Below are 25,365 nucleotides of genomic sequence, written 5' to 3' on the forward strand. Positions count from 1 at the left end.
GGGGACGGCATTCAGGGGATGAGCTCAGCGCGTTTTGGCACCGTCCCATCCGTTCGGCTCGAAGCAATCAGATTAAAAGCTTTGCACTTTATTAATGTGCGTGCAAATGGCATTGGAGTCCCCAAGGACACCCTTTGGGAAAGCACCTTTGATGATCCATTCTGCCGTGGGTTTTTCAATTGTTTGAATTGTCCCCTTTGTAAGAAGGTCCTAGTTGCTGGTGTGTGTGTGTTTAGCAGCCATCAGGTATGACTTTTCATTAGAAAAATTGTTTGACTTTACAGTTCAAACTTCTCAATTTGCAGTCCAAGCAAAATGGGAGCAGGGGAATGGAGCTGCATGACGTGATGGCGAAAAATCATCGTTCATTTGAAAACTTTTTTTTTTTTTTGGCCCCAAGATTATCTTGATAAAGGAAATAAAACGAATTGTAGCTTTGAATCCTTCATCACATAGTACGGTTTCCCAAATCCCCGTGGCCTCCGGGGGGACTTTTTTGTACCGTAACGTTTTCCTTCCCAAATGGCTAGAACGTCCGGGAAAACCATAGAGTTTTCCCCACAGAAATGCCTAGAGTGGCTGCCGCACGATGTCACTGGCATGATGACATCACTTCCAGGTGATGTCATCGCATCGACGACATCAGAGGAGCTTCCCCCACTGGTCCAATGTGGCCTGGAGGGTTGGGAACCTCCCAGGCTGGGGAATCCCCACCTGGTCTGGTGGCTTTACAGCCCTATTGCATAGATATTTTCTTCACCCCCAAATAACTTGGAGGGTGCATTCTTGGATTTTACCTCCCCCTCCACTTTCAAGTGGAAACAATGTGAAAACTCTTGCTTTCTCTCAGTAGCAGGAACAGGGCTTTTTTCTAGCAAGAATACACCGGATGCAATCTGGCTGGCTTGGCATCAGGGGGGTGTGGCCTATTGTGCAAATGAGTTTCGGCTGGCTTCTTCTACAAAAAAGCTCTGTGTGAAACAATGGTGTTGTCGGTAGGTGTGGCCTAATATGCAAATGAGTCCTGCTGATTCCTCCTCCCCCACAAAAAAAAAAAGCCCTGAAAAAAAAAATTCTAGCACCAGCACTATGGAGTCTGGTTTATTTTGGATGAGAGTTCACTGGAGTGACATTTTTATGACATTTGCTTTCTTTGCAAGCATATAAACACTGGACAAGAGCACTCCGACAGAGCAGCATATCAGATCCCGAGAGAGGGATCATCACACATAGGCTTATCTTCAGCCAGGTCAGGGTGCTGTCTGCTTCTCCATCTCTCTGTTTTCTAAGTCCACAATCTAATGTTCTTCCATGAGCACTCATGCCTGCCCTCTCCCCTTAGCTGTTAGGGGTCACCTTTGGGAAGATCAGTGCCATCAGGAGGTCATCTTCTAACAATTGGTTCCCTTTAAGAAAATGTATTATTTATTAGATTTTTTAAAGCCACCGCTTACCCAAGGGGTATCACAGTGACTTACAACACTTAAACATCTGCCACCATGGAAGAATTTTAATGTTCTTTTATTAAATGCCCATATTCCTCCTGAATATCAATTTAGACATGACAAATGGGGTACCTACATGATCTTATGGGAGGTGCATCTCATTTTCTCCTTCCAACTTTTGTGTTTTTTCCTTTCTCTGAAACACCCATAGCTTATCCCTCTTTCTGCATCCTTCTCTCTTCCAACCCACCAGCCAACCTACCTTTATCCGTCCCCTTGTCTTTAGCTTTTCCTCCTTCCCTTCCCCATCAGTCCTCTGCGTATGGCTTAGGTGTATGGTATTGGCCGCCAGACTGGGCCCAGCTGCACCTTCTATCGTCCAACTTCAGCTATATTTATTACATTTACTTCATTCATACCCCACCTTCCTTCACAATGGGACCCAATGCTGCTTACTACATTCTCCATTTTTCATTGGAACTACGGTGTGAGGTAGGTTAGGTTGAGAATGCAGAACTGGCCCAAGATAGTCAGACAATTTCCCACTCGCCTTACGCCGCTCTCAAACTGTTCTTCTCAGTGGGGATTCCATCCGATTTCACACTATCTGCTCCGGGGCTGCAACTAACGTCGCCTCTTTCATGCAGCAAACAAGATCCTCTAAAAACCAGTTTCTGTTTGCCGCACAAAAAAGGTGATGCTAATTGCAGCCCCAGGGCAGATAGTGTGAAATTGGACGGAAGCCCCTCTGAGAAGAGGAGTGTGAGAGTGGCATAAGTTTAGTGGGAAATCGGTCACAGTGAGTTTCCAATCCCCAATGTCCCCCCCCCTTTTTTTAAAAAGATATCAGATTTTTCTGCAAACTAGGGTTGCCAAGTCCAATTCAAGAAATATCTGGGGACTTTGGGGGTGGAGCCAGGAGGACATTAGGGGTGGAACCAGGGAGGACATTAGGGGTGGAGCCAAGAGCAAGGCTGTGACAAGCATAATTGAACTCCAAAGGGAGAGTTCTGGCCATCACATTTAAAGGGATGGCACACCTTTTCAATTCCTTCCTTCCATAGGAAATAATGAAGGACAGGGGCACCTCTTTTGGGGCTCATAGAATTGGACCCCCTGGTCCAATCCTTTGAAACTTGGGGGGGTATTTTGGGGGAGAGGGGACTAGATGCTATACTGAAAATTTGGTGCCTCTACCCCCCCAAATAGCCCCCCCCCCAGAGCCCCAGATACCCGTGGATCAATTCATGATTTTCTATGAGAATAAATCTCCCTAGGGAATAATAGAGTTCCCAGCAGACATTTCCCTCCCCTCCCCCCGCTTTCTGACGACCCTGAAGCGGGGGGAGGGCCTCCAAACCGGGGGATCCCCTGCCCCCACCTGGGGATTGGCAACCCTACTGCAAACCTGGGGCTTTTCTCAGGTCTGTATAAAGGTCTGTTTTGTCTGTCATGGCTGCCATCTCCAGACCCCTAGATGGGGCCATGTTGAGAATGGTGTGTGTGTATGTGTGTGTGTGTATACACACACACACAGAGTTAGCAGTGCAAGGAATGGATCAACAATCCTCCCTGGGTAAATGATTTAGCAGCCTCCATTAAAACCATTCCCATTCTAGCTCGGTGCGTTCTTCCTCCTAGTAAATGTATGCCATGCCATACAAGAAAGTCCCAAAGAGGACACCTATGAAAAGACCCCTGATCAGCCCCCTGGAAAGAAGGGGCCGCTGAGATGTAAAGTACTTGTTCCACCACCACCTAGCTTTTAGGATCAAAACCACCCAGAGCAGAACAGAGGCCAGGAAACAGAAGATGAAGCTATACAGACCAGTCAGGCTGGGAATCCTTATCACCTGTCTCGAGAGGGCAGATACCAGCATCCTGCAGTAACCCAGGAGAGTTGCATTCCCTCAGACGATTGCTTCGCTGATGAACTGAGAGTCTTCCCGTTTGGCCACAACCGATGTTCCCTCTAAGCTTCAGAGCCTTGTGAGCAAAAATTCTACTTTGTGAGATACTGGTATTAAAGTTGTGAGCTACTGGCATGAAAGTTGTGAGCTGCTGCATAAATCATTGTGCTCTGGGGCCATTTTTCCTGAGCTGAGACAAAACTGTGTGAGCTGGAGGCTAAGAATCTGTGAGCTAGCTCACAGCTTAGAGGGAACACTGGCCACAACTACATCCGCAGTCTGGCTCTGGCAGTGTCACTTTCAGTGTTTCTTTTTCTTCTGCTGGAAACTGACCGAATCGCAGCCATTCCTCAGCCCCCCTCGCCAGAAATGGCATCCTGCTGCCATCTTGGATCAGAACATTAGATATATTGATTGACCCTTGGCTTTACATGGTCCATAGGTACCACGAATGCTTGGTCACAGCTAGATATTTAAAAATACGCTCTCCCCGTGATTTCTTGATTAAGGAGAAATCCATATAATCCTTCTGACATCTTACCCAGACAAAATTCCATAAATACACAACCGGGTTTCAGTTTATGTGGAATTTTCTTCGTTTGGTTCGTATGAAATCCCTTGCAGATTTCCAAGTCCTTTTCATCCAGATTTTATAGTAATTTTAGGCCAGACTCATAGAAGCTGTGTCCCCTGCAGCAGCCAGGGAAGTTCGAAAACTAATAACTCCATACCTGTTTTGTTGTTCAGACCGTGCCCCATACAAGCCACGAGGATGTTTGTTCTATAACCATGGGCTGCTTTATAAAAAATGGAGTCGGTCATGAGTGTCGCTGCTGTCACTCCAAGCAGGCATTTTTAAGGCCAGGAAACCTGTGGCTGTAAACAGATTGCTTTCCCAAACTAGGGCTGGTTATTGCTTAATTTGTCATCTTCTGAGAGAAGGGACAGGTAGCGGCATTAGCGTAAAGCAAAGGCAAACAACAAAGCCCCGTACCTGCAATATTGCAGGCTTTTGTGTTTTGCCTTGAGCCAGACTAGGGAACCTACAACCTCCGTCTGCTTTAACAGTACCTAAATTTAGCTGACAGAGAGTTATTCCTCAACTAGGGGGAGGAGGAAACAAAATGGGTAGCCTGTTGCCATAGAAAAGAGTGAGAGTCCAGAAGTACCTTAAAAACTAACGCAATTTATATCAGGGTACGGGCCGTCATGAGTCACTGCTCATTTTTTCACATGCAGCTAGAAGATGAGTCCAGCTGTCCTACATATTGGAGAGTGTCATGTTTTAGGTGCTGAATGATGCTAGAAGGAAAATGACAATAGCAGGTGTGATTGAATTAGGTGCAGAGCTCTTAACACAGGGCCTACTGTAAGCTCTTGGAGGATTGTCTACATCAGGGGTGTGTGGCCTAATATGCAAAGGAGTTCCCGCTACAAGAAAAAGCCCTGTTTAACTGGCGGAAATCCATCCATCCTTCCTTCCTTCCTTCCTTCCTTCCTTCCTTCCTTCCTTCCTTCCTTCCTTCCTTCCTTCCTTCCTTCCTTCCTTCCTTCCTTCCTACTGTTGGACTAGATGACCACTGGCCTGATCCAGCAGGTTTTCTCTTATATTGTTATGAGTCAGTTTCTATGGTTTCTTTTCTGTGGTTACAGACAAACAGGCTACTCATTTTGTTTCTTCATGGAGAGCCAGTTTGGTGTAGTGGTTAAATACATGGACTCTTATCTGGGAGAACCGGGTTTGTTCCTTACTCCTCCACTTGCACCTGCTGGAATGGCCTTGGGTCAGCCATAGCTCTGACAGAGGTTGTCCTTGAAAGGGCAGCTGCTGTGAGAGCCCTCTCAGCCCCACCCACCTCACAGAGTGTCTGTTGTGGGGGAGGAAGATAAAGGAGATTGTAAGCTGCTCTGAGACTCTGAGATTCGGAGTGGAGGGCAGGATATAAATCCAATATCATCATCATCATCATCATCATCATCATCATCATCATCATCATCATCATCTTCTCCTTCTTCTTCTTCTCCTTCCCTCCCTCCTTCCTTCCTTCCTTCCTTCCTTCCTTCCTTCCTTCCTTCCTTCCTTCCTTCCTTATCTAGAGACATGGGACAAAATGTGCAGACAAGGCAGTTTCCTGCCTATTTTTTCTAGTGGATACAGGTCAGTTTCTGGTTCCTTCTAGGGTTTACCAGGCCTCCCCTGAACACTGGCAGGGATGGGGTGGGTAGGAGTACCAGATCCAGATTGGGAAACTCCTGGAGATTGGATGAAGGAGCCTGAAGAGGACCGGGGCCTCAGTGGAGTACAATGCCAACGAGTCCATTCCCTCCAAAGCACCCATCTTCTCCAAGGGAACTGATCTCTGTAGTCTGAAGAATGTGCTGCAATTCCAGGGCATCCCCAGGTCCCACCTGGAGGCAGACATCCCAAGTTCCTCCGTCTCTTTGTTGTAACCAGTAAAAGAAACTGTAGTTGGTATGAAAAGCACTCGAGATCCCTTTGCTTCCCTGAGCTGCTTTTCTGAGTTTACCGTAGTCCAGGTAACGGCATGGTGAACTGTACAGTAATTTTATTACAGTTCATAATCAGCACAAAACAGTCCATGTCGGGGGACCAAATAACGAAATATGACCGTAACAATTCCGAAGAGCAATATTTCAATTCCCCAAAAGTGTTTCTAATGCCATCATAAGCCTGGAATCGGGAATGATAAGAATAGAGGCTAGGATAAGCCTCAGTTCAATTATCACTTGGCTAAAGCTTATCCACCGACCAGCAGACATCACTTCCATAATTTTGTCGGACAGGCATAGTTCCTGCTGGATTAGAGCACGGTGAAGCCTTTCAAAGAAACTGACTCATAACGACATAAGAGGAAACCTGCTGGATCAGGCCAGTGGTCATCTAGTCCAACACCTTGTTTCACGGATTGGCTGACTAATTGCCCTGAACGCACAGAGGCTAAGGCCTTCTGCTGGTGACTCCCTTTGTACTTGTGACTCGTATGTTGTATCACGATAGGTAAATGGTTCTGTAAATAGAGAGACAGTTTGGTGTAGTTATTTAAGAGCACGGACTCTAATCAAAGAGAGCCGGGTTTGATTCCCCACTCCTCCACATGCAGCTGCTGGGATGACCTTGGGTCTGTCAGAAGTTCTGTCAGAGCTGTTGTCTCAAGAGCAGCTCTCTTAGAGCTCTCTCAGGCCCACCTACCTCACAGGCTGTCTGTTGTGGGGAAAGGGAGGGAAAGGAGCAACTGCTCTGAGATTCCGCATGAAGGGTGGGATATAAATCCAACTCTTCCTCCTCCTCCTCCAATAAATATGGCTATCAAGCTAGTATACAGATCTGCCTGCTTCTTGATCAATGTTATACAAGTCAGTATTTCTCCTTGTAAGGCATTTATAAACTCATGGTTGAAGAGATACTGTACAGAAATAGGCATGCACACTGTTCTAAGCAAAGGCTGAGCAGTCACTTTTAGAATGTTTTGTATTAGAAACATACAGAACAGAGCAGTAGGCAAAAATGAATATCGGGCCAGGGCTGTAGCCATTAAATCTGTAGGGGCCTCACGCTCAGACTTTTTTTATCACTGGCTCACACAGTAATTTGTGGAAGTCTGTTGGCCAAGCTGCAACTATAAAAATAGCCTTAAACGCTTGCCAAGTGCAAGGACTCACCAAGCGACATGATTCAGAAGTCCAGCCAGCAGCTTCTCGACCTCTAGCTCCTGTTTTCTTCTGGGAAAGTGTCTCCAAATCCATGAAAAATACCTATGTGTTTTCCTAGCAATATTTTCTTTTTTAAGGGGCCTTTAAAAATGATTCCCTCCCCCTATGCAGCCCATTGGCCTGTTGACCTTTCTGAATGCCTTGTAGGAAATTAAAAAAAAACACCCATAATAATTGTGCTTAGCAGGGTTGGTGTAGGGCGGTATTTGTTATCTCCATTTTTGCTCAAGGAGGGTTGAAGCTGAGAGAGGCTTGCTGTATGACTGTTGGTCCCATCTGTGTGCTGGCTAACATGTTGTTATGGATGTGCTCCCAGTTTTAAACATGGGAGCAGCTAGAGACAGGGGCTTTTCAGTGGTGGCACCTCGGTTTTGGAATGCCCCTCCCCTGGTGTTTTTTCCCTTAGGTATTTGATTCATGAGCTATTAATAAATTGAATCTATTCTAATCTAGGTATTTGATTGCACTATTAATTGCCCAAGGCATAGCTTTTTTTCTTAACCCCTCACCCACAATGATTTACCAGAAAACTGCCCGGAAGGCTGCTTGCCTTATCGGGAGACACTCAGGGCATTTTTTGGTAGCAGGAACTCCTTTGCATGTTAGGCCACACACCCCTGATGTAACCAATCCTCCAAGAGATTACAGTAGGCCGTGTAAGAAGAGCTCTGTAAACTCTTGGAGGATTGGCTACATCAGGGGTGTGTGGCCTAATATGCAAAGGGGTTCCCGCTACAAAAAAGCCCCGGAGACACTCCTATTTGTGGTAATTATACTCTTCTCACATTGGAAGTCAAAATCTACAGGTGCTAGCAGTGCAATCCTTAACCGACACACACCTTTCTTTGCCTTCTGTGGATTTAGAAGGGTGTAAGCACCCTTAGGATCTCACTGTGAGTCTCTGGTAGTCATCTGGCATCAGATGTCTGGAAAATGTTTCCTTTGATGGGGCATTGTCAACAGTTGGCAGGAGGTGTGTTTTGTTCAGATTTTTTTTTTAATCTTGTTGAAGGTTGGCCCCATTTTAGTCTTCAACAACCCTGTAAGATGAGTTCAACAGAAAGCTAGCAGCTGGCCCAAAATAATTCAGTGAGTTACATTCCTGAGCTGGAATTTGAACTCGGGACTTCCTAGTCTAAAAAGCTAACCACTGAGCCATGCTGGTTTTCAATAGAGCTATTAGATGATCAGTGTATAGTGGTTTTTATATGACCTACTCCTTTAGCATTTCCCAGAGAAAGAAGTATTCCTTTGCCACCTCAATATATTCAGGTTGGTCTGAAGCAATAGAGCAAATTTTGAATCCAGTGGCACCGGCGCTAGGGGTTCTGCAGCCCCAGGCAGAACCCCGCACCCCTGCCCCCCCGGGGCTCTAATTGCATATGCAAAGCATGCATGACACAATGATGTCGCCCGGAAGTGATGTCATTGCGATGGCACGCTTTGTGCAATAATTCTTTCTCAGCTCTGATAACTCAGAGCCAGGAAAGAACGCTTGAGCTGTATCAGGGTCAGTGCGAGTGGAGATGAGGAGGGGGCACCCACCCCTACACCTGCGGTGAGGTGGCACCCTAGGTGGCCACCTATGTCAAGTCGGCTGAATTCAATAACGAGTCTCTTGATAAAGTAGCAAGTTTATTGTAATCAGAACTGTGGACCATGGCAGAGATTGAAGGACTGAAACACATATGCACTAATCCAGTATTTAAAGTATGAATCTAAAGGATTCCTACGGGGGGCAATCTATGCAACACATCTTCACACTAGGATGCTACTTCTTTCGTTCCCAGACCGAAGTCTTGACACCCCATACTCCCCACAGAGAACAAGGCTGGGAAGGCGCCACTATCTTGTTCACAGGTTAGCATTTCAAAGCAGGTTACACAACAAAGGCATTTCTAGAGAGGGGGCAGGAGAGTGAGCTAGCAGCCCCCGGTGTACACTGTAAAGTACCCAGACTCCTTCACTTCAGAACCAACCTTAATACAGATATTGAGTAACCCATAGCAGACTTGACAACCTACCTTGCCTACTCCCACGCACCAGCCCTGAGATCAACAAAGTGTAATTCTGGGTAGAGTGTATGCACATGAAAGCTGATACCCAGAATTAAACTTTGTTGGTCTTCGAGGTGCCACTGGATTAACACCTCAAGATATGTTACCCTATGGCCTAGGAACTGTATTTTTAGCCTGGCATTATATTTGCCTTCGACCTTTGCATCGGTTTTCTAAAGCTTTTGTAACCAGCTTCTGTGAGAGACAAGATAAAAACCCTTATGCTCTTATTATAGCTAGAGAGCATCAGGGGATCCCAAATTCAACACACACAAAAATACATTTTTCATTGAAAGTACAACACGAAAGTCTTTTATGCCGTATTTCTTAGGTTACATAAGAGCCTTCCATTTGCATGCTTTGAACTCGGCGTGAAGTGGCATATCTTTCTGAAGAAAATCCAGGCAGCTGTATCGAGTGCCTCGCACATGAATGTCTCATTTAAATTTAAATATTAATTCTCTGGTTTTTTTTGCAAGCAGAGCTGCCGTTGCAAGAGGAGGGGAGGGATACCGAGTAAATGGGGAGAAATGATGTATTAGTACAAGGCAGCGATTGGTGGCTGTCCAGGTGACGCTCTGGTGGACATTTCATCTCCATACACAAAGACTTTTGGAGTGCGCACCAAGCCAAGTCAAATCTTGCTTCCTAAGTTTAGCTGTTTAGCCTCAACCAGGGTCAAAGCTTCTTCTGCTTTAGCCCTGGCTTGGTGGAACATGCTCCCGAGATCAGGGCCCTGCAGAACTTATTATGGTACAGGCCCGCAGAATGGAGCTGTTCTGCTTGGCTTTCAGTTGAGGGGGCAAGTATCCAAATGACACCCCCTGCTTCCACCCTGTTTCACCTTGCCCCATTGAATCTTGGGGCTTGCACTAATTTAAACTGTGCTACCGATGGTGGTGGTTGTACGCTCTCTGATATTCTGGTCCATTTGGGGTACTCGTGCTGGATTCATGTCGGACAGGGGTGTCAAACTCGTTTGTTAGGACGGTTGGATTTGACATAAATGAGACCTTGTTGGGCCAGGCCATGTCGGGTCGGGCCATATGTGTGCCTATTTAAGATTAGGTAGCAGAGAGATAAACTTTGGGCGTTTTCGCACTGACCTTAATCGGCAGCGACGTCCCTCTTCACCGCGCAGGATCTGCGTGGATTTTGCACCAATTGCTGTGGAGCACCGGGAAGAGCCGCAAAGTCCCACGGCTTTTGCGGTGCAAATGGAAACTGGTTTTTGGCGGTTTCCGTTTGCGCCGCAAAAGCCGCGGGACTTTGCGGCTCTTCCGGGTGCTCCGCAGCAATTGGTGCGAAATAGGCGCAGATCCTGCGCGGTGAAGAGGGACGTCGCTGCCGATTAAGGTCAGTGTGAAAACGCCCTTTATAAAGGACACAGACAAATACAATTAAAGATTAAAAAAAAAAAAACTTAAAACATGCTTAAAATATTAGCACTTGTTGGTCTTGAAGGTGTTTTCTTTGTATTCCTCCCATGGGATCCAGGGAACTGGCCAAAGGAAGCTCAGGCTCTCTCCTTCCTTCTCCAGGGGACCACCTTGGGGAGGAGCCTCAGCCAATAGAAGGAAGAGAGGCTTGGCTCAGTAGCTCTGCTGTGCAGTTGAGAGAACCTGGGAAAGCAAGTTCTCCCTCCCCTCTTCCCCCCCCAAGGGAGGAGCCTCAGCCAATGGAGAGGTTTCCTCTATAGCTCCGGTGCGATTGAGCAAGCCTTACAAAGCAAGCTGTTATGCAGAAGGAAGCAAGAGAGAGGGAGAAGAAAGCAGATGACAGTCAATTGCTTGGGGGCCTGATTTGGCCCCTGGGCCCCTCTAGCCATTTGGGAGGGAAAACTCTATTGTACAATAGGTACCATAGAGTTTTAACCTCCTAAATAGCTAGAGCATCCAGGAAAACCATAGAGTTTTTTCGAAAACGCCTAGAGCAACCTGCGTGTGCACCACCATTTTGATGATGTCACTTCTGGGTGTCCTCATTTCGTTGCAAAGTACGCACACAAAAGTTTCCCAATGGGACTTGAAGAGGAATTGGCAACCATGGAGGTCCATCACTGGCTTTTAGCCACAGTGTACAGATGGATGTTCTTGCTCTGTATTCTTGGTGCTTGGGAACAACAATGAGAGGGCTTCTGGAGTTCTGGCCCTGCTGGTGGATCTCTGGATGACACCTGGGTTTTGGCCACTGTCTGACAAAGGGTATTAGATGGACCACTGGCCTGATCCAACATGGCTTCTCTCACAGGGCTTTTTTAAAGTTCTGTTTGGCTTGGCATCAGGGGGTGTGGCCTAACATGGAAATGAGCTCCTACTGAGCTTTTTCTACAAAACAAAGCTGTGTGAAACAATGGTAATGTCAGGGGGTGTGGCCTCACATGCAAATGAGTCCCTGCTGGGCTTTTTCTACAAAAATCCCTGGTTTTGGCATATCCTGCGGCATACTCCACACCATGAGGGCCACATGGTTGAGTTTGCTTCAGGTATCTTTGAATGTCTCATTTTGCCCCAACAGGCTAGGCTCTTCACACATACACATGAGGCTGCCTTATACTGAATGTGAACAAAAAAATTATTTTGCAATATATTGAAAAGTATTCTACTATCAAAATCTAAATATAGTTCATCAATACATTACACAATTTTTCACCCCTCCCACCCTCCAAATTGTGACCTCCACCGGTATACAAAACAAATTAAAAAACTTTTAAAAGTAAAAATTCACATATATAAAATCTTAACTAAAAGTTATTATTCACTTAACTTTATCTTAACTCCAATATAACTACTATTCTTATTCTTTTACTCATTACTTACTTCTTATTCTTCAATATTACAGATTTAATCAGATAACCATAATCTTTATTCTTCTTTGCACTTTTAAAAATTCAATTATTACTTGTTAAACATTAGACATATTTCATAGTCCTTAAATCATCACTAAAAATTATTCAAATCTTAATCTTATCTTAACTCACATAAACTTACTATATAAACTCAGCTACTTATATTTCACTACTAAAACAGTACTCAGTAATCACAGTCCTTTTTCTCTTTTAGAGTTCAGTTAATATTATCAAAAACCACTAAATGTCTCTTCACCTTCCATTGCATCTCCGCATAGTTTTGAAATTTATTCCAATCTTCTTCAAAGTTCTCCAAATTATATTCTTTTAAGATTCTAGTAAGTTTGTCCATTTCACTCCAGTTAAGAACCTTTGACACCCAGTCGCACTTATCAGGTATTTTGTCTTGCTTCCACATTTGCACATACAATGTTCTTGCACCTGAAAGCAAATACCACAACAATGTCCTATCTTGCTTCGGGAAGCTTTCTATTTGTAATCCTACCAGAAAAACATCTGGTGCTTTCTTGACATTATAACCCAAGATTTTCGATATCTCTTGTTGAATCATAGACCTAAATTGTTTTGCCTTCTCACAAGTCCACCACATGTGGTAAAAAGAACCTTGCTGTTTTTTACACTTCCAACACCTATCCTAAAGGTTATTGTTCATTTTTGCTAGTTTTTTAGGTGTCATGTACCATATATACAGCGTTTTAAAACAGTTATCTTTTATGTTATAGCACGTTGATATTTTCATAGAGTTCTTCCATAGGTGTTCCCAAGTCTTCATTTGTATTTCTTTGTTAAAATTTATTGCCCACTTAATCATTTGAGGTTTTACTACCTCCTCTTCTGTAGACCATTTCAGTAATAGCTTATAGATCCTTGAAATCAATTTTTCATTTTCACCCAACAGCACTTTCTCCATTTCTGTTTTTTCACGTCTTATACCTGTACTCCTGATATCTTTCTCTGCCAAGCTTTTAATTTGTAAAAATTGAAACAGATCAAATTTATCTTTTAGCTCTTCCACCGACTTCATTTCTATTTTGCCTCCATGAAATTTTAGCAGTTGCTCATAGGTAACCCATTTCTCTTCCTGTGAACTTTGAGACAGCTTTATTACTTCAGTTGGCAGTATCCAAAGCGGTTTCCTCTCATCACCATATTTACTATATTTTTTCCAGGTATTCAACAAAGTCCTCCTTTTATAATGGTGTGAAAAAAAAACCCATCCAACATTTCCTTCCCATAGTAGATATACGCATGCCAACCAAAAACATTTCCATGGCCTTCTAATACCAATAGCTTTTTGTTAATCAATGTCATCCAGTCCTTAATCCAAACCAAACAAACTGCATTATGGTATAACAATAAATCAGGTACTTGAAAGCCTCCTCTTTCTTTCACATCTGTCAGAATTTTCATCTTAATTCTTGGTTTTTTACCTGCCCAAATAAATTCTGAAATCTTTCTTTGCCAGAGATGGAATTGTTTCTTATCTTTCACTATTGGAATAGTCTGAAAGAAAAACATAATTCTTGGTAGAACATTCATTTTAATTATAGATATCTTCCCCAACATGGATAAGTTCAATTTATTCCACTTTAGCATATCCCCTTCAATTTTATGCCAGAGCTTTTCATAATTGTTCTTGTATAGATCAATGTTCCTCATTGTAATCTCCACACCCAAATACTTCACTTTTGACACAACTTCACAACCAGTAGCGTTTTGTAACTCCTTCTGTTTACATGATGACAAATTTTTACTAAGGATTTTAGACGTTTCATTATTAATATAGAAGCCTGCTAGCTCACCAAACTCTTTAATTTTTTTTCATCAACAAAGGTTTTACTTGTAATGAGGCTGCCTTATACTGAATGAAACCACTGGCACGTGAAGGACAGTACTGTCTACTCAAACAGGCAGTGGCTCTACAGGGTCTCGGTTGGAGGACTCTTTTATCACCTACTACCTGATCCTTTTAGCAGGAGACTGAACTGAAACCTTCTCCATGCAAAAATGATGCTCTATCTCTGAGTCAAACCTCCTCCTCTAAGTCTAAGTTTGTCCTGTCCAGTCCAGAGATTCCATACTTTCCACCAGTCACATGCAATGGTGTTCCACTCTCCATAATGTTTTGTGCATTATGTTGTCTCTGAGACATAAGCACACACAATCGTGTGTAGTATACTAGACTAAGTTTTCACTTCAGGCAGGGCTATTTTTTTTGTAGCAGGAACTCCGCATATTAGGCCACACTCCCCTGATGTAGCCAATCCTCCTGGAGCTTACAGGGTTCTTCTTACAGGGTCCATTGTAAGCTCTTGGAAGATTGGCTACATTGAGGGGGTGGGAGGTGTAGCCTAATATGCAAAGGAGTTCCTGCTACAAAAAAAAGCCCTGGCCTCAAGCTATGATATTTCAGATTCAAGCTCCAGGATTTCTGAGTGGTTGCTTCCAAATGGGGGTTTGCAAGGGGTATGTTGACCCCCCCAAAAAAGCTATAGACCAGGGTTGTCAAACGTCTGGCCCAGGGGCCAAATCAGGCCTTTGGAGGGCTCCTATCAGGCCCCCAAGCAACTGGCTGTCATCTACTTCCTTTTCCCTCTCTCTTGCTTCCTTCTGGATAACAGCTTGTTTTGCAAGGCTTCCTCAGTCGCACAGGAGCTACAGAGCAAAACCTCTATTTTCTCCATTGGCTGAGGCTCCTCCCTTGGAGAGGAAGAGGGAGAAGGAAGAACGTGGTTTGCCAGGCTATCACAATCACACAACAGAGCTACTGAGCCAAGCCTTCTATTCACTGGGCTCCTCCTCGTCCTGGTCCCCTGAGGAAGGCAGGAAAGTGCCAGGGCTTCCTTTGCCCAGTTCCCTGGATCCCATGGCAGAAATACAAAGAAATACAAAGAAAACACCTTTAAGACCAATGAGTGCTAATGTTACTCTGCTACCTAATCTTAAATAGGGACAGACATGGCCTGGCCCAGCATGACTCAGCCCAACCCAACATGGCCTGGCCCAACAAAGTCACATTTATGTCATATTCAGCCCTCATAACAAATGAGTTTGACACCTCAGCTATAGACTAACAGGAGCACTGCACCGTGGCAGACACAGGCTGAATCACCGACTCAGGTGCTAAAGTAACAGGCTCACAGATATTACTTCCACCTCTCCCCCTTCCTTGTTAGCACGCGGGTTGATAGAGGCAGCTTCTGCCTAGATGCAATTTTTATGGTGTTTTGACAAATTAAAGTCTCCTTTTCATAACAAGGCAAATTTATGCCTTTTTCTCCCTGTTCAATACTGTGGAGGTAAAGTTTGCATTAATTGAATTCCTGCAAGGAGGGCGGCGGGGAGGGGGGGGGATATGGATTCGGATTCCATTGTATGAACATTTAATGAGATACGTTAGTGTTCTTACAATCGCTAACCTAAAATTAGAATTAAATAAGAGCATGTATATCAATCACGACAAGGAGGAAATGGCCCAGTGAGAACGCTATTACGCAAAAAGGTGTTCTGCCCATGCATGAAACCGCAGCCAACTTTTGTTCACCTTGACCAAAAAAAATTTGTCAAGGCAGAACAAAACAAATCTTCCGGAGCCGCTGAAGCTGCTGCAGCAGAGATTTGTAATTAAAAGTGAACGCTTAACATCCCATCTGCTTACCGCGTTGCTGAAACTATGAGCCCTGTCAGTGGTTGCGGGTGAACAAATAAATCAATGGGCTGCCGGGCTGTTCTTGCGTGCCCCGACATCCACCCATTCCTCTCTCCGCTCATTGATATTGATTTGCAAACGAGACTGTCTGTTTGTTTATTGGAATCGGGCTGTTGCTTCAGCAAAATGGCCCCCTCCAGATACAGCGGCGGTCTGAGGGCTCTCCTTTTCGTTATTTATCCCCGTTGTTTGCTTTTGGGAAAGACCAGGGAAGTCAAATGAGGTCAAAACCCTGATGCCCAAACGATTCACTTCTTCCAGAATTCAAACCTGTGACCTCTTTCTTGGTAAATTCTTCCCATCCTCTTCTGCATCCATCATAGCCTTATTTTTCAAATTCTCTGAGTACTGCCCTATCCACTTGTCCTGTCCTTATTTCCTTGGTACATCATCCCTTTAGGGTTGCCAAGTATCCCCTGGACACCAGCGGGGGCTGGGTTTGCCTGATCAAGATAAGGAAACTCTTGGAGATTTGGAGATGGAGCCTAGGAAGGACAAGGACCTCAATGGGGTACAACACCATATAGAGTCCACCCTCTGAAGCAGCCATTTTCTCCGAACTGTTCTCTGTAGTCTGGTGATGAGCTGTAATTCTGGGGAATCCCCAGATCCCACCTGGAGGCTAGCATCCCTATATCCTTTCCAGCGGTCTTCAATCCACCCCTTGAAGAAGAAGAAGACCGGAGATTTATGCCCCACCTGTCTCTATGAAGCGGCTTACTATCTCCTTTATCTTCTTCCCCCATAACAGACACCCTGTGAGGTTGGTGGGGCTGAGAGGGCCCTCACAGCAGCTGCCCTTTCAAGGACAACTCTTGTGAGAGCTATGGCTGACTCAAGACCATTCCAGGAGCTGCAAGTGGAGGAGTGGGGAATCAAACCCAGTTCTCCCAGATAAGAATCCACGCACTTAACCACTACACCAAACTTGAGTAATTCAGAATTTCCTGTTCTCCTTGACAGCACCAATTTAGAATTCTTGATCGGCTCTTCTTAACACACTGTATCCAGGGACAGCCCTAGACCATCAGGCACCCTAGGCAAGGCTCACTTCTGGCACCCCTCCCCCTGCACTGATAGCATCACCAAGTCACATGTGGGCACCCAATCTGGCATCCTCAGAAGGCCAGTGCCTTAGCCAATCACCTAGTTTCAATTGGCTAGCAACAGGGCCGCCCCTGACTGTATCATACTGTAATGCTTTAGCAATGTCAGTTTTCTCATGCTTCAGAGTACTTGTTCCTCAGCTAGTTGTGGTTTGCCCTTCTTAATTATACTTTCTGTTTATCTGCACTGAGGGGGAGAGAGAGAGAGAGAGAGAGAGAGAGAGAAGTGAATCCCTAACTTCTCTTACAATCCATCACATGTAACCACCTAATCAATTCCCCACTCTTACACAGAGAATCACATCTGAAAGGGTTATGATGGAATTAGGGCCAGTTCTAGTTTTTTGGGGAGGCCCCCGGGCACAGAGTTCCGCTCCTCCATCAACTGCCAGGCCCTGCTCAGACCCTCATTTGCTCCAACCCATCCTCGTGGGTTCTCCCGGACTGTGTCTCCTTCCCTCACCTGCCTGCAAGACCTCCCACCAGCCATGCTCATAGCAGTCTGTTCCACCCCACAGGAAATGGATGGATGGATGGATGGATGGATGGATGGATGGATGGATGGATGGATGGATGAATAGAAAGTACATGCAGCTGGGAGCAAGGGTGGTAAGGCACTAGGTAGAAGAGGGTGTTGGCATCAGTGGGCCAACTTTGAAGCTCTGGGCCCTGGCAAATGCTCCATCTCATGGTACACTGATGCTGGCTATGAATGGGATTCATATAGGCTTCCCAATCCCCAGGTCCCAGCGGGGGATCCCCCGGTTTTACAGGCTTCCCCCCTCTCCCAGCCAGCTGGCCGGCGGGGGAAGCCACACCCCCACAGCCATTATGCACCTCCAGGAACAATTCCCATAGGGAATGATGGGGAATTGATCTGTGGGTATCGGGGGCTCTGGGGGGGCTGTTTTTTGAGGTAGAAGCGCCAAATTTTCAGTATAGCATCTAGTGCCTCTCCCCAAAATACCCCCCAAGCTTCAAAAGGATTGGACCAGGGGGTCCAATTCTACGAGCCCCAAAAGAAGGTGCCCCTATCTTTCATTATTTTCTATGGAAGGAAGGCATTTTAAAAGGTGTGCTGTCCCTTTAAATGTGATGGCCAGAACTCCCTTGGAGTTCAATTCTGCTTATCACACCCTTGCTCCTGGCTCCGCCCCAATGTCTCCTGGCTCCACCCCCAAAGTCTCCTGGCTCCACCCCCAAAGTCCCCAGATATTTCTTGAATTGGACTTGGCAACTCTAGATTCATACCAAGTCTCTCTCTGTCCTAATGTATCCTTTTCTCCCCCCCTTCCTGAATTTTCCCCTATAAAATGTAGAACATGATCTCTGGCTCCCGAAAGCTCATACTGGAATAAATGTTGTCAGTCTTTGAGGTGCCATGGGACTTCTGCTTTGTTTGGCAACCGTTTCCCCGGGCTACTCATAACAACTCCCTCCACGAATATTTGCCTAGTCCTGCTTTCTTGTCTTCCTTGAGGTTTGGTGGTGGGGTGCATTTCCTATATTTGTTCCCCCCGCCCTGCAGAAAGCTGTTCTAGTTCTTTGCTGCTTTGGGAGATACATGAAATCCCATCTTCTAGAATGAACGGTGTCTAAATGGTGGTTTGTCCCGCATTCGCTCCTGTTATTTATTGGCAAGAGGGTTGATGGAGAGGTCACATTAGAGTTCATTAATCCAGAAACTCTGGCAGCAGTTGCAGCCAGACTCTCTTAGCTGGTTCATCTCTTGGGACTCATCTTCTCTTCCTTTTGGCGCTCCTTCCATTCTGCGCTCGAATTGTACGATATTTCCAGCTTTATAGCAGAATTTCTTAGTGCTTATCAATCCACAAGGGAAGCTTTAAATTATTTTGCAGTTCTGTGTGTTTCCCACATCTGTAATTCAAATGCAACCTAGAAAGTAAGGCTAGAATATAGATTCGAGTTAATCTGTTCGCTTCGAGTCTGACGTTCACAGCATTCACAAGCGATCCGTTCGTGCCAGACTGATGGAGGCCACCGTAGAGCTCCCCGCTGCAAACGCCTCTGTTGTGTACTTTGGGAGACTTTTTGCAGTGCGTGAAATCACATTCTGAAATGAGATGTGCTGTAAGTATTAAATGATGTGCACCATAGCAGTATCCGATTTGTGGCATCTTTTCAATTGTCTCTCTAGTAGAAGGACTGGGTGGCCCCAGGCCTGGAATTTTATCTGCCTGCTGTCCCGCTCCCACCCCCCACCTGTCCCCATCTTACCTGAGGCTCGCTCCTATGCAAGTGGTACCGAATCACTGGGGCTCCTCCAAGGCACCTCCCTGGCCATCTGGACAGCTGGGAACTGTGCAGAAAGGACCCAGAGAACTGCAGACGGAGCAAATGAGTGCTCTGGATGCTTCCCCAGGGTGCCCATGGCCGGTCTCTGTTCCATGGGCTGGCTGGATGTTCTGGGACACTCCAGTTTCTACCAGCTCACTTCTGGGGCAGCACGTTGCAGTCTGAACTCAGCCAATGTGAACCAGGATCTTTTTAAAAAGGACCATTAGTAAGTATTTCTTTTTTAAAAAACAAACAAACTAACAGCTCAAGTTCTTAAAAGATGTTTCTAATGTACCACAAAGAGGGGAGGAGGAGTCATTCTTCTGATGTTTTAATGGAAATGCAAGCTTCTTAAAGAATGTACGTGTGTGTGTGTACATATATATGTATGTACAGGCCTCGGATTCAGTGGGAGCTCACAGGAGCACAGCTCCTGTACCTTTCTGAGAGTTCCACCTCCTCCTTCTGAGAGTTGCACCTCCCTGTCCATTGAATAGTATGTGCAGCTGCATAACAATCCACGGATGAGCTCCACCACTTATTTTTCTACAAAATGACCGCTGTGTATGTATATGTATATAGTCTTAGTTGTTATATAATTTTTAAATGAAAACGCAAATGAGGATTGGGGCTAAGGACGCGGAAAATGCCCTCAGCTCTGAGAAATTTTACCAGTGTTATCGGGTAACTTTCCCCCGGCTTCTGTCAGTTTTCCGAGGAAGGCCCCCAACCTGGTCCAGATTTCTCTTTAGGCAAACATTTCAGCATCAGCTCCCTGATTTATAGCGGCAGGTGAAAGCTTATGCAGATGAACCTCTGTGTGCATAAGTTATATGGCAAAGGAACACACAACTGTATTACTTATGCTCTAATAAAATAAGTAACTGACTGTGAGGAGAACAGAGGAGGCTCATTAATTTTATCTGTTTGCTTAAATTAGTCCGTGCGTGCCCATAGGCATTTCTGGAGTTTAGTGGAATGGATCAGAGTGTGTACATCGTAACGCCATGATTGGCTGAGATCCACCGTAGGGCCCTCACCTGAAGCCCTTCACAGGGAGCAGGAGTTTGTAACGGATGAGATCTTCCCTCCAGTGTACAAGCTCTAGTTGATGTAGGGCTTTATACCTAATAAAGCATGGAAACTTTTTGGCCGCCGGGTGCAGGTGGTAAAGGATAGGCAGTCGTCGTCTTGCCTCTAGCAGGCCATAGTTTGCCCTGCTGTCACTTCTGAGCCACTTTCAAGCACAGGCCAACGGGACATTCAAACTGTGGCATGGCGGCCTAGTTCGATGAAAAAAACATTACTGGGTCCAAGGCCAGAGAAGAGAGAGACCTGAGAAGTAGCCTCAAGAGAACTGCAGCCTTCAGAGATCTGCAGTACTACAAAAGCCTAAAGAACTTTAGGGGAGGGATGGTGGCTCAGTGGTAGAGCATCTGCTTGGGAAGCAGAAGGTCCCAGGTTCAATCCCTGGCATCTTCAAAAAAGGGTCCAGGCAAATAGGTGTGAAAAACCTCAGCTTGAGACCCTGGAGAGCCGCTGCCAGTCTGAGAAGACAATACTGACTTTGATGGACCCAGGGTCTGATTCAGTAGAAGGCAGCCTCATATGTTCAACTGCAGCAGTAACACCACCATAGCCAGTTAAGCTACAACAGGCAGAGTGTGGGAGACTTTGAGAAGGCCAGAGGAAAGAAGATGATATTGGATTTATATCCCGCCCTATACTCTGAATCATAGGTTCCAATCTCAGAGCGGTAGGTTTGCCAATCCCCAGGTCCCAGCAGGGGTCCTCCCGCTTTTCCAGGGTCCTTCCCGCCCCCAGTCAGCTGGCTGGCGGGGGGAAGCCCCGACCCCACAGCTGCCATGTGCCTTTCCACCTCTGGAGGCTTCAGACTCCCCTCGGAAAGGCTTCCTCGCGGGGTGGTGTGCCTGTGTCTTTAAGGCTGAATGGGGGTGGGGCAGAGAGTAGGCAGAAGAACATGGCTGCTCCCAGTGCTTGTGAAAGCAGCTCAGACCCTCCGTTGGTTGCGCAAGCTTTTCAGAGGTCGTTTGCATAGGAAAGGTAAACTTGAACCTTTGGTTGCTCTGTGTGACTTTGAAGAAGTTGGGAGTTCAGCAAATCATGAGGAGAGATGCTAATCCCCAGATGGAAGCAGGCTCTCCCCCGCTTCAGAGTCATCAGAAACGGGGGTGGGGAAGGGAAATGTCTGCTGGGCACTTCATTAGTCCCTATGGAGATCGATTCTGATAGGGTATAATGGAGAATTAATCTGGGGGTATCTGGGACTCTGGAGGGATTGTGTTTTGAGATGGAGACACCAGATTTTCAGCATAGCATCTGGTGACTCTCCTCAAAATGCTCTCCAAGTTTCAAAAAGATTGGACCAGGGGATCCAATTCTATGAGCCCCGAAAGAAAGTGCCCCTATCCTTCACTATTTCTAATGTAAGGAAAGCATTTAAAAGGTGTGCGGTGCCTTTAAATGTGATGGCCAGAACTTCCTTTGGAGTTCAATTGTGCTTGTCACAACTTGGCTTATGGCTCCGCCCCCAAGTCTCCTGGCTCTACCCCCAAAGTCCCCAGATATTTCTTGAATTGGACTTGGCAACCCTACACAGCGATCCCAATCTCCTATGAATCAGAGACTCAGAGCGGCTTACTATCTCCTTTACCCCCCCCCCACACACAACAGACACCCTGTGAGGTAGGTGGGGCTGAGAGGGCTCTCCAAGAGGCTGCCCTTTCAAGGACAACTCCTGTGAAAGCTATGGCTGACCCAAGGCCATTCCAGCAGGTGCAAGTTGAGGAGTGGGGAATCAAACCCGGTTTTCCCAGATAAGAGTCCGCACATTTAACCACTACACCAAACTGGTGTAGAGAGAGAGACTCTAATAAATTTTCTGTTCCAATTTCCCATTGTGTTGGCTAAATTTGAGTTTGTATATGGGTGTTAGCATTGCTAGCAGGGCTTTTTTTGAGCAGGAATGCACAGAAACGCAGTTCCGGCTGGCTTGACGTCAGGGGTGTGTGACCTAATATGCAGATGAGTTTCTGCTGTGCTTTTTCTACAAAAAAAGCCCTGTGATGCGTTCCTGCTTTTTTCCCCTTATCTTTGTCCCAGCGAGGGAAGCTTCTTGCATGTGCAGCACAGTGACATCACCTGGAAGTGACATCATCACGATGGCTACATTGGACAGGGGACGCCTGTCCATAGAGTTTTAACCCAAATGCTAGTGTGCCTACAGGTCCATCTTGTGTCATTCTCCTACTTCTTTCATTAGTCGCAGCATATTGTTGGAACTCTGTCTGGGGCAAGTGATGCTCTGTATTCTTGGTGCTTGGGAGGGGCAACAGTGTGAGGACTTCTAGTGCCCTGGTCCCGCTGATGGACCTCCTGATGGCACCTGGGTTCTTTGGCCACTGTGACACAGTGTTGGACTGGATGGGCCATTGGCGTGATCCAACATGGCTTCTCTTATGTTCTTATGTAGATTATTTTGTTCCAACCTTGGTATGTCTTCTAAAAGGAGGAGAGAGGCCATGACTCAGTGGTAGAACATTTCCTTGGCTTGCAGAAAGTTCCAGGTTAAGTCCCCGGAATCTCTAGTTAACAGGATGTGGTGGTAGATAATGAGAAAAAAAACTCACTTGAAGCCCTTGGGGAGCTGCTGCCACTTTGAGTAGACAACACAGGCCTGACAAACCAAGACTCTGACTCAGCAGAGAGCAGCTTCATGTGTTCAAAAGTGTCTTAACTTTACATTAATCACTGCACCTGTTAATCTGTATCCTTGCACATTTTTAGCAAGTATATAAAGTATACTCCAGTGGCATGCCAAACACATGCAAGGATACAGATACACTAAAAACATGCAAGGATTCTGTATATGCTAAAGTTAAAAAAAAAAACAAATCAGCCAAGAAAAATTCCTTGGGTGAATTATATAATTACTTTAAGGATAGACTTCCATGCTGTAAAAGAACAAAAACCTAAATCAAAGGGCAACTTCTTTAATAACAGTAAATAGTTCTTTTCATTCAGAATGGTTACAAAACTCCAGCGAAGATAAAATCACTTTAGGTAATTTATGCAGAACCTAATGTGGTCTATGATTTATTTGGTGGTTTCTTTAAGAAAACAAAAACCCTTCTGTATGTTTTAAATTGTTGCGTCTATGTTCCCATATATTTTTATCGTGTGTGTGTGTGTGTGTGTGAATTGTCATTTTAAATTGTTCTCCCAGATATATATGAATAGGGTCATCTCAGGCTACTGATCAGTCCTTTGTATATCTTAGAAAGCAGACTTATTTGGACTCCTCAGACATATTTATTTTCCGACAGTGATTTTTGGGACATACTGGGATCATCTTTTAGGCTGATTAAATTAATTTTTTCAATGGCTTTTCTGTTTGTTTGTTTGTTCTCAATAGTGGGGTTTTTTTCGTCTTCAGAAAATTAGTTGGCTAAATCATTCTATCGCACTCTGGTTTGCATTGATGCACAGCGCATGGACATTCATCGCTGTAATCAATACTTCCCCATAATCCAGTAATGCATGTATACTTGAGAACTATAATGTGCACATAGAGTTCTCTTTTTGAAAGTGATGGCAAAACACTGCCTTGGAGGAAGAAGATCCACTTGCACATTCTTGCACGTGCAAATCTCCTTCCATTAAATGGAATCTACTGCACACTGTGCACCCAGGACACATGTGCTTAGTATGTGCATGCAAAGTAGTGGGTCAGACACTATAGTGATTCCAGCATGGCTCTTTTATTAGCAAAAACCCACTGAAAACACACACATCTAGCCACAATCATGTACACAGAAATTCCACCCCAAACACACCTCCTGCAATAAACTACCCAATAGAAGAACAGGCGCTCGGAACCCTCATTTGCATGGGCTTCATTCAAATGGATATTACCTGATTGGCTGGCTCAGCAAGGGCGGCCACTCTTGAGTGTAGCTGCAAGGAGCCTCTCCATCAGTGGGTTTCATTCAAATAGGTATTACTTGATTGGCTGGCTCAGCAAGGGTGGTCAATCTGAATGCAGCTGCAAGGGGCCTCTCCAATAAAGGGTCTTTGTTTGAAGCTCCCAGTACTCTACAGTGCACATCCACATGTGCTTGGTACTGGGGCACAAAAGTAATGGATGGGCTCCCCCCCCCCTTATTGTCACCCATCCTTCTCTGAGCCAAGAATAAAGCACCCCACTTTCACAGTGCATGTTCCTTCAGAGGTGAACCACAGTGTCCCTTCTGACTATATTTTCCACCCCCGTTTTCAGTGACCTCTGCCCTGTGATCTAAAATTCCAGTAAATGTTTTCATACTCTCCTCAACATGTTGGGGCTTAAAAAAAAAAGAAGAAGAAGACCAAATGATAGCAGGGATGCTGAGAACTTTGTAAGAATCATGCCTGTCATTTGAACTGACCAATTTGAAATGCCATTTTTTGTTATGTTTGCTCACCTTGAAGATTTGCTGGGAAGCAGCTTTGCAATAAGTTTTGCATTAGCACAGTGGCAGCATTCATCATGGCAAATTGGGTAACATCTTTCATGTTTGATTACCCTGGCCATTAGGGAATGTCTCCTAGAAGCAATTAAGTTAGGTTGTATGTGCTACTTTTACATCCGTAGCATTTCTCCCTCACTTCTTCCTCCCATGTTCCTCATACCCCCTTTCCCTTCCCTTCCCTTCCCTTCCCTTCCCTTCCCTTCCCTTCCCTTCCCTTTCCTTTCCTTTCCTTTCCTTTCCTTTCCTTTCCTTTCCTTTCCTTTCCTTTCCTTTCCTTTCCTTTCCTTTCCTTTCCTGTTCTTCTTCCCCTTTCCTTTCCGAGGGTGTGCACATGTGGGACTAAGGATACCTGGGCCAATTTCAGGAGTTGCAAAACTAATATAGTGACAGTGCAGCCATAAGTAGAGTGACACCCTCGGAGACATAAGTAAAGTGACACCATGGACTTAGAAGGGTGTAACTCAGGATGGCACTATTCATATATTGCTTTGGAGGAACACAGCTGGGAGCATAGGAACATAGAATAAAATCTTACCAAGGCTTTCTGTGCAACAAAGGTTCACATGTTTTGCAAATAAATATCCCTTATGTCTTACAGCAGAAAAATAGTTTTGGCAAGGGGACGGCTGTCTCAAAGCACTGTGAGAACATGCATGCCCAATGTATTCTTGATTTGCCAGCCTTTCTTACTAATGAACCAGGGTTATC

The 25,365-nt window shown here is 45.3% G+C and overlaps 1 protein-coding gene and 1 pseudogene across 3 annotated transcripts in view; one reads left to right on the forward strand and one right to left on the reverse strand.

Moving 5' to 3' along the window:
- The window catches only part of GRID1 (glutamate ionotropic receptor delta type subunit 1), a 1,287,113-nt gene that overhangs the window by 748,025 nt on the left and 513,723 nt on the right, over positions 1–25,365 (forward strand). The window lies entirely within an intron of this gene.
- On the reverse strand, positions 3,065–4,177 carry LOC132573422 (ER membrane protein complex subunit 6-like; annotated as a pseudogene).

Source organism: Heteronotia binoei, chromosome 6 (genome assembly GCF_032191835.1).
Source record: "Heteronotia binoei isolate CCM8104 ecotype False Entrance Well chromosome 6, APGP_CSIRO_Hbin_v1, whole genome shotgun sequence".
NCBI lineage: Eukaryota > Metazoa > Chordata > Lepidosauria > Squamata > Gekkonidae > Heteronotia > Heteronotia binoei.